Raw genomic sequence first — 9,851 nt, forward strand, 5'->3', positions numbered from 1 at the left:
ACACTTTTGTCCAGGAAATCCCCAAAATGTAAACAGGAGGCATTTCCTGTGGGCCACATACTGGGCCTGGTTGGGAGGCCATGTCACATACTACAACAATACCATTTTTACTTTATCACCAACAGTCAATGCATCATAATAATAGCCTTTCATTAGAAATACCATCAGAACATGGCCTGGTACATGGCTGGTAGGCAGACCGTGTGGGAGAGGGAAGTTGTAAAGTTGATTGTGTCAGATTGCGTGACCATAGGTCTTTTCATAAGAGGTACTCTGCTGTTCTGGTTTGAAGGCTGGCTCTCCCAACTGCTGTGCTGCTATTGACAAGAGCACCAGAGCGACAAACACACAGACAAGTTTATAGGGGGAGGACTGTTAAATTCAAATGAGAAAAAACAGACACCACAAGTATCAATCTGCACCGTATCATGGTTGGAAACTTCCTGACTTATTGTTTGTTTCATATGCAAAAGGTCTGATTCAAGTCAGAACAGATTAGTGAAGACAGACGTTTCCAAATTGATCTTGTCCACGCCTTTCAACCAAGCCAAAATAAACTATCGGAGCACTCCCAAGAAATTCTCTTCCGACATGGGTGCAAATTTCTGCCCCTTAATTTTACAAGACTACAGAAGCAGCAAGCCTACTTCACAAACATCCTAAGTTAATAACGGCTTATGTTCTTTATCTTTAATGATAACACAAATTAGGTAAAATGTGAGAGTAGTAAGCAAGCTTAACTAAGAGAAGAGTTTCACTTCAGGGTGTCTGAACTAGTTGTTAGAGGGGCTGTGTCCTCAAGGAATCATCATGCTACAAGAAGAACGCCTGGTCCAAGTTTGTTGGCTACTGGCTGGACCTCTGATTGGCTAGACTTATGCTTATCGAATATGACACCAAGTCATTTTCACTTGACACTTGGCATGTTGAAAAGATAACCTGCAAAAACTATTTGAAGACAAGTGTAACCTTACGGATCAGTTAGAAGACAAATTACTTCTGAAGTGTCCTAACCAAACTGTAAACATTTCAAGATGAATTGTTGTAATAAACCGTCTGCGCTTTTCTTTGTAGATTCAAAGCGGAGTGAAGTTCAATTGAATAAACACTGCCAGTCTAACTTCCAAAAGCTAACCACACTTACTCCAAAACCAAAAGTTATGGTCACAGAGGTCTTATTTTTGAACATATGAAATGACTCATAATATGAATAAAAGGCCCTACAGAGGTTTTAATTTCTGGGTCCCACTAATCCAGGGCTATGTGATTCAGCAGTGGCCTTAAGAGCCCCGTGGACTGCCATGGTATGGTAGAACCACCTGTGGTGTCTCCCTCCCTGAGCCCTAGCCCCAGAGTACAGGCAGTGCATCAGGTCCCAGCAAGGGGCTAGCTCTCCAGAGGCACACCACCAGCATTCCTTTTATCTACCCTACCCCCTCCCAGGGCCCCCTCCTTACCTAACCCACTAAAAACTCCCTCCCTCCACCTACCCCACAAGAGGCATGAGCCTGAGCATATTTTATACCTCTGCTCCACAGGGGGGGGGGGGGGGGGGGGCATGCTGATGTGCGTGTGCAGACGGGGAAGAGGGTATGGATGTGTCTGTTGTGGGTAGCTAACTGCACAAAGACAGTGTTTGAATGTGACTGGATGTGAGCAGTGGGGCGATTGAGTAGGGAGGCGGGGGGGGGGGGGGGGGGGCTGAGGTGCGAGCAATATGCTTGGGCTGGGATTTGAGTGAGGGGGCAGAAGGGGCTACGGGAATCTGGTTGTTTTACGCACGGCTGCCTTGTTAATGGGACTTTATTTTTTCTTTACAGCAGGGAGGGGGGAAACAGGAAGGAGTTCTGTTTATGCAATCTGCTCTCCACTTTCAACATGTGGGCTTAATATCTCCCGAAAAAAATATCACTGTCCAAATCAGAGGCCTTTTGTGGTCAAACGTGGGGCAAAGGAGGAGTAAGAGGTTGTATGTGTGTACATGTGAAGGGTAGAAACAGTCGGCATGGGGAATAGAAGAGGTTGTCAGTGATATATTCAGCAGAACGTTGACCTTGACTCCAAGGAAACAGCACCACAACGCCTTCCGCTTTGGCACTCCTCGTCTGACTGGCTGCCCAACAGCTGAGGTACCTGCTGCAGGGTCAGCCGGGGTAAAAGCCCCTTTGTGTCAGCCCGTTGTTGGCCTGGGGCAGAAAGAGGAGTTAACTTCCTGTCAAGGATGTCTGGCCCAGGAGAAGAAAAACATAGAAAGATGTGGAAGAAGAGAAAAGTAGGGTTGGGCAGAATGCAGGTCCATATACAGTCACACCATTTCTGTCCCTTACGAAAATGAATTTGTTGCAGCAATCTCCCTGCAAATTTGCTTCCAACTAAATAGTGTGCCACAAAATGTTGCCAGAAGTTTGCAAATGTTTGCCACTAGTGGTGAATCTGTGGCAACAATATTTATTGCCACTAGAGGCAAACCGTTTACCAGAAGTCGTTTCTGGTGAACACATGACTTCCAAGACCAATCAGGGGAATTTGAAAAATCTGTTGGAAAATGGAAACCAAGCTATCAAGTTAGCTACCTACCAAAGCTGTCCGGTGAGTGTCTAACTTATTAAATCTTCCTAATAAACTGTATAATTGTGTTAGTTAATTGATGCCTAGTTAGCAATCTCATGTTATATAGTGAAAAATGTTGATGGCAGTTTCAATCTGTCAGCGCCACTGACTGGCTAGCGCCTAGCTAGCTATCTGACGTTAGCTATCATATTTTTGCACAACTGTGATGGCAAATCATTAGCTAGCTTAAACACATTTTTAGCTGAATATGTTTGTCTTTTAATACCAATATGCTAGTGTCACTGTTCACTAGCATGTTAGCTAGCACAACAGTTAAGGTAGCAACAACATGAGCTAACTTGACATCAAAACTTCACTTTTGCAAATGATATCATTCTCCTACCCGTGGTGTTGGAAGAGGCTGTACTGGGAGGAGGATGCATCAACACCCTGGATAGATGGTGGTGCACTCCCTCATAACACAGTGATAAATAGCTGTACTTTAGCAGAGTTTCGTTTGCAAACCTAGGATCATGTGCAATTACAGGTTATTCGTATCTAACAAAACTAGGCTAGATCATACTAAGTTTGTTCCTATAAAATGTTATAGTTATGTTGAGATGACATTTGAGCAATTAACTGGTGCCCGAAAATAACATGTGCAATGCTAGTCTTAATATGGTACATTTGACAGTTTACCAGACGAACAGTTCAAAAACCCAAAACCTCCATTTATCCCTCCGTTTTCCAAGAATCAATTGCAGGATTCCCAGGGCCTCCCAGAGGAGCTAAATCATTTCCCAGAGAGACGGCTGACCCGACCATGCTGAGAAGTATTCAGTCAGTCAGCGGCTGGGTGGGAGGTGGTGGGCTAGACCAACCCATGCGCAGGAGAAGGCTGGAGCCTCCAGCCAGGGTTACTGGTTTTAAGACACTCCCTCAGGGCAGATGATTTCTGTCAGTGTCTGTCCTGATGCACTTCTGACGGAACGAAACAGACCGTGAGCTAGGCCTACACGTTGTTCCCAACACCCTGATCAACAGTCAGGTATTTCCATCATGTAAAATGGTTACGGTTGGGATGAGGGTTCGAGGTAAACTAACCCCAGATCTGTGGTTAAGGGCGTGAGGGACAGGAAGAGGATTACCCTGGGTCAGGATGGGGAGGAGAGAGTGTGCCTCACTTCCTCTTCCACTGCTACTCTGTGTACACTGTAGAGGCTACATTCACTTTCCACTCCAGTGGTGGTACTCAATTGTCATGAACTGTGCATCCTTTTCTCCTGCTGCACTGATAGCACTGGACAGGTGAAAGCGATCCCTTGTTGGTCTTCTGCCGTATTGCTTTCACCCATCATTTCAAATTGATGAAGGAAGGACCTACTTAGGCTAAGTCTATAAAAGGTCTGTAAATCTCCTCTAGGCTATATTGAGATTCATTATCGCTCAGATCTTAACACTTAACCACTATACTGAATCTCGGCTGTGACTGTGCCGTTGTTTGAATGAGGGGATAGTATTGTTGCCTGGCTACCCAAACGCCTTGCTCTGGCCAAACGCTATGCTACGTCACCCACGTTAGTTTTTTCTTCACAATGGGTCTGGATCCGAGTCCCTCCGACGATTTCTAGAACGCAAGCGCATTCTAACCATTCTGATTGGTCCAAGAGCCAGAACACAAGTGGGTAAAGCTGCGTTTGGAAAATGGGTCATTGGCTTCGATACTCTGGTTAGAGATGATCCAATCACTTATGACTTTGTTTTGTACAACACCCCTAATTTTGACATCGCCACACAGATGACAACGATGGCAGTCTGTGACTGAAGTATGTTGTGAACAGAGCAGCAGAAGAATTCCGGTTGATTAGTCAGGCAAATAGTACTGAGGGAAATGGCAATTCAATGAATGAATGGATAGACAGAGGGGAAAAAGCCTCTACTCCAGCCATAATAACTAGATGGAGCGACTGCTGTATGAAAATGAGCCATCTAGAAATACATAGTCGACAAAGCTTCCTCGCATGAGCCATACAACGATGATTAGAGTGAATAACATTTCATCTTATCAGCTGTGGCCAATCTATAATATGTTCTGTTTAGAAGAAAGGAACTGACAAACAAGGCTTAGGGGTTGGCTAGTCTACACTTCAGATAGAAGCAGCATCTCAAATATTCTCTTCAAGAAGAGTGGTCCATAAGGCCAGGACTATGGGAGGTAGAAAGGTGGTGCAAGAGAGGGATGGAGAAGGGACAGCGGGTGCTGCTTTTACAGGCACAACAGGCCACCACAACACTTCTGCAAACCCCGGACCTGGAGAGGAGTGGCGAGAGGAGCAGAGCGGCGGGGCGCGAGGGACATGACAGAACTATGCTCAACTTCTTCCACTGAGAGGAGCAACAACTGCCACATAACTTAACAAAATGGCAGCCATAACAATAAGTGGTCAGATCAGATCCACACAGACAGTGCCCATTGTATTCATACAAGGGCTCAATTGGGATTGAGAGTACCTCTGACACTGGGGATCAGATGAGAATGCCGAGACAGGATTAGGACTGCAGTTCCAGGTCAAGGTGTTAGCCAATAGGAGCAAGGCAGGGAAGAAAGATGGGCCTACACAGCAGGTGTGTTTCTGACACACATTACTGTAACACAATAAATCCTGGTTTGAATCTGAATGTAAATACATTAGGTCTACATTTAGAGATTTGTATGCCACTTAAACTGCTGTGGCAACAATCAGACTGATTTAGTGGATATGGAGGAGAATGAAGTACCTTTCCTTTTACACATGGGCTTATATATGAAATGATAACCCTTTATTCCCCCACAAATCTGCCAAAATACCATTATTGACTCCTTTCAAGTGAGAACTTTTCTAAGGATAGCGTGCCAGCTAACTGCCTCTTCAAACGGTGCCTCTGAGCAACTTAAATTGTCATAACAATACTTTACCAATTAAGTCCCAGTAGTAGTAGTTTGAATAATATATAATAACATATGCCAGGGATCATCAACTAGATTTAGTAGTGGGCCCATTTTTTCTTGAGCGGATGGTCAGAACATAATTACAAATAATTTGTTGACTGCAAATTAACCGCAATAAGCCCAAACAGATATATTTGACTAAAACAATTTCTAACCTTGCTTATTACATTTGTATAAAATCACATGAATATATTACACACTGGAATACTTGGGAACAGATTTCCAAAATTAAAATCACTTGGAACTGATTTCATGGTGTTGTTACAGTCCAACTTCCAACAATGAAGTTTAAAATCAAACGTGTTTTTGGGGCTCAGAAAACTTTGGCTCGCATGCCACCAGTTGGGGAACCCTGATATATGCCATTTAACAAACTTTTAGACAAAGTGAATTACACTGCATACATTTTTACATATGGTGGTCCCGGGAATCGAACCTACTACGCTGGCATTACCAGCATCATGCTCTACCAACTGAGCAACAAAGGACCACTGTGCAACTGAAACCAGGAGTTAATGTAACAGTATTGCTTCCGTCCCTCTCCTTGTCCCCACCTGGGCTCGAACCAGTTACCCTCTGAACACAATTGCCTCCCATTAAGCATAGTTACCCATTCCTCCACAACTGCCATGGCCCTCGATTGAAAACGCAACTAGTGCGCACTGCTAATTAGCTAGCCATTTCACACTGGTTATATAAAGACGCTTTGGACGGGCTACAGCTTCCCAGTATGCATTGCTCTACTCATCAAAGCGGGGTGACGGAAACAATGCTAACTTTTACAGCAGAAAAAAATATGTCGCTGTACACAAGGCCCCCCAGTGTTCAATGGGGCAACTGTCTTAAAATGGTCAAAATGGCTACATCGAATTTGTCTTTCTCTCAACTATCTTGCATTTTAAGTTTAGTTTCTCGAGGCTGGGCTTTAGGGATCCACGGTGTATGCTGGTTAGGGTCCTGTAGTTACATATGCGGCTAAGATCTGTGACTGGGTTTTGTATCTTAAAATAACAAAAACATGATTGGGATTTAAGAGCATTGTTTATACGCATACATGCCACTTCTAGACTTTAAATCTTGTCAAACCACAGGTTCCAGACAACCTGCATAATATCATTCAAAATGTTGTCATAGGGAGAAGAGATACTTTTCAAAGTACACTTGTGGCAGGATGGAGCAGAAATTCCAAGTTCATCATCCTGCATATGAGCTTGAACTAATACATGACCCTGAAAAAATATGTGCCATCATGTTTTCAGTTATACATTTAAAATAAATGTTTAGAGCTAATAAACTGCTTTATGATAACTGTTTTTGCAAAACCGTTGACTAGTAGTGGGGTACAAAGAAAACTTAATTCTATAGCACTGGTGCCATTGCCACAAACTTTTGTTCAACAGAACCCCACCGCACTATACCCGGCCCCTTCATAAAGTCAACGCAGCTATATAAGCCAGCCGGAAAGCAGTACCTCAACAACCACAAGAAAATGCAGGCTATGGGAGAAGCCACAATACTGAATAACATCTGTCCCGCCCGCCATACCCGGGGCCTCTTATCTGTTGGCGGAGTGGGCCGACATACATTAGAAGCTGCCATCTTAGGTTAGAGACTTCGCAAAAGGTGGGGGTAGTACTTCGGTGATATTTCATGGGATTCTCGATTATCAATTAACGTAGCTTGTTCGTTCAAAAAAAACATCGTTATTTGCTATGCGAATAGTTTTCTTTAAGTATCTATTCGTTCTTGTTCTATTATGAAAGGTTGAAAGTAGACACTGGCAACACGCATTATGCGAACTATAGTTGACTGATTACAACATAATGGAGAGGGAGAGCAACACGGTCGGGAAAATTTAGGAAAAGAATGTCAGCTTGTATTTACAAATTCAGCCACCCACAATACAGCAGCAGGTGTTTTAAAATCGAAAAACGCTGGATGAACAGAGGGTAACAAGTTAAGAAAGTTCTCCATAATACTGTAGCTACACATCTCTTGATAAACAAGCCCTCTTATCAAACTTTAAAACGCGGAAACGCATGAAACAAACTGCAACCGGTTTGCTTACTTGAACAAAGTGGCATTCGCCATCAAAGTAGCCCATTAGCACATTATTAGCCTTTGGGCTAGCAGCAAGACAATGAGGGCTATGATACAGTGGTCAAATGTTGGCTACAAGCGCAACTTCACTATAAGCAATGGGCCACCTCCAACTAGCTAGGCAGCAGGCTAATTAGGCTACATTATTAAGCACGTTTAGGACGGAAACGCACCGCTAACCTCGGGTTATTCTCTTCAAAATACGAAATTCTCTCGAACCATCTAAGCTTAAACTCCGTGTTTTGATTAAAGCCCATGTACTTTAACAATTATATGGATATATCTGGGCGAAAAGATAGAAGGCTAACTAAACAGGGATGACCGTCTGGCCTCAAGCAACCCCCTGTCCATCGTCCTATAAAACACTACGGACAGGCTACTTTTCACCCCGTCGTTATCAAGTTAAATCCCATGTGAATACAATCAATTTATGAAATACAAGTTGAACTTTAGTCACAAAATCCGATTGTGTGGTTTGCAATAACAAATTGCCTATTTGTCACAGTGCATCCAGGGAATCTCTCTCGCGCTAGCAATCTATACTAAGGTTACTCACTCATTCATCTCGGCCACTGACTCACCTCTACGTTCGAGCCACCTCGTGTCTCACTAGCTAGCTCAACACACAATTAGCTAACCCAAGCTAACGAACACTCACTCTTGCCTATTGTATTACAAAGAAAAAAGTCACAATTCAACATTTCCAAACTCAAGTTGTTCACATTTGTCTGTGCTTACTGAGAGAGCTCACCGTGTTGGCTAATATTCTTCACTTGGTGAAAAAACTCAGGACTCACTCTACTCAGTGCAGCGGGTTACGAGCTAAACTTGCTAACTGTAGTTAGCATTTTAACATGGTAATTTACGGACGTTCAATGACTTGTTCTAAATGAGAAAAGGGGAACACAATTCCCTTTTCAGAATAAGTTTTCCACAAAGTTGCTTGCTAAATAGACGTCCCAGCTACCAAACCAACTTCCATGGTAGATTAAAAGTCGATTGTAAGTGGGATCTAGTTTTCAAACATTACTATAAATTGGTTATTTACAGGTAAGAGTAACACACAACTAGCTCATTTACCATGTGAACAAACTGAACTGGGGACGGCCACCATTTAAAAAGAGCATTGCTCGCTTACCCAACAAGCTTGGTCAGTTCAGGGTTTCGCAAATTAACTCCCGTAGTAGCTATCTCCAATAAATTCCTTTCTGGTCCGTTTATAAATAAATTCAAGTTATTTTATAATGTTCGGCGTGTCGTTATCCCTTCCTCACCGACTCTGCCTCTCTCCTTTGTGTTAATTTCACTCAAATCGAGTTTAATCCGATCGATTCCGGCGGTCGCGTTCTCGAGTCCTCTCCTCCAGACATTCGCTCACCTTCTACGGGTAGGGGGCGCGTTCATGGCTCCAATGGATAAACATGCGTGCGCGTGATGACCCTACTGGGCTGTGACGAATGTGCGCTTTATTATTCATTTATTGTAGACGCTATTAAATATATATCTTTTCATTTCTTATTTATTTAGGGTTGTAGGAGTTATTCATACATTTAGTGGTCATTTTGTACATCAGTTTCCCTGTCTACAGATGCTAATAAAGCGTGGCAGAGCAGAGTTGTGTAACAGAGTAAGAAAACATGTGTCGTGGATTCAAGTTGCTTCTCATGATAAACCCTATCACTTTTCAGGGGATAATACAATCTCTCTCTCTCTCTCTCTCTCTCTCTCTCTCTCTCTATATATATATATATATATATATATATATATATATATAGAGAGAGAGAGAGAGAGAGAGAGAGAGAGAGAGAGAGAGAGAGATTGTATTATCACCTGAAAAGTGATGGGGTTTATAATATATATATAGATAGATAGATAGATAGATAGATAGATAGATAGATAGATAGATAGATAGATAGATAGATAGATAGATAAAAAACGGTTTCAACCTGAAATGATGGACCTGTAAAAGCTCAACACGAGTTTAAGACAAGCTTTCTCAAATGAAATGGATCTGTACCACCTGCAATGAGTGGATGTTTTTTATTTGTGTATGGTGCATCAGTTCGACCCCGAGAATTGAGTTTCCTAATTCCATGTCAACTGCAGATTAATAATTATGATAGAGATGGACATCATGCACATTTACGATTCGTATTTACATATTTGCTCTTCTACCGAGGGAGCCTATTATTCTACTTGGTCCCTTGGGCAC

The 9,851-nt window shown here is 42.8% G+C and overlaps 1 protein-coding gene across 3 annotated transcripts in view; it reads right to left on the reverse strand.

Annotated features, from left to right (window-relative positions):
* chd7 (chromodomain helicase DNA binding protein 7) overlaps positions 1-9,050 on the reverse strand; it is an 80,972-nt gene extending 71,922 nt beyond the window's left edge. For all 3 annotated transcript variants that reach the window (XM_082960812.1, XM_045693998.2, XM_082960813.1), the window contains exon 1: positions 8,778-9,050. The gene's annotated coding sequence lies outside the window, so the exon portion shown is untranslated. The remainder of the gene's footprint in view (positions 1-8,777) is intronic.
* Positions 9,051-9,851: the final 801 nt, after the last annotated feature.

The sequence above is a fragment of the Salmo salar genome, chromosome 14 (genome assembly GCF_965601325.2).
Source record: "Salmo salar chromosome 14, fSalSal1, whole genome shotgun sequence".
Lineage (NCBI taxonomy): Eukaryota > Metazoa > Chordata > Actinopteri > Salmoniformes > Salmonidae > Salmo > Salmo salar.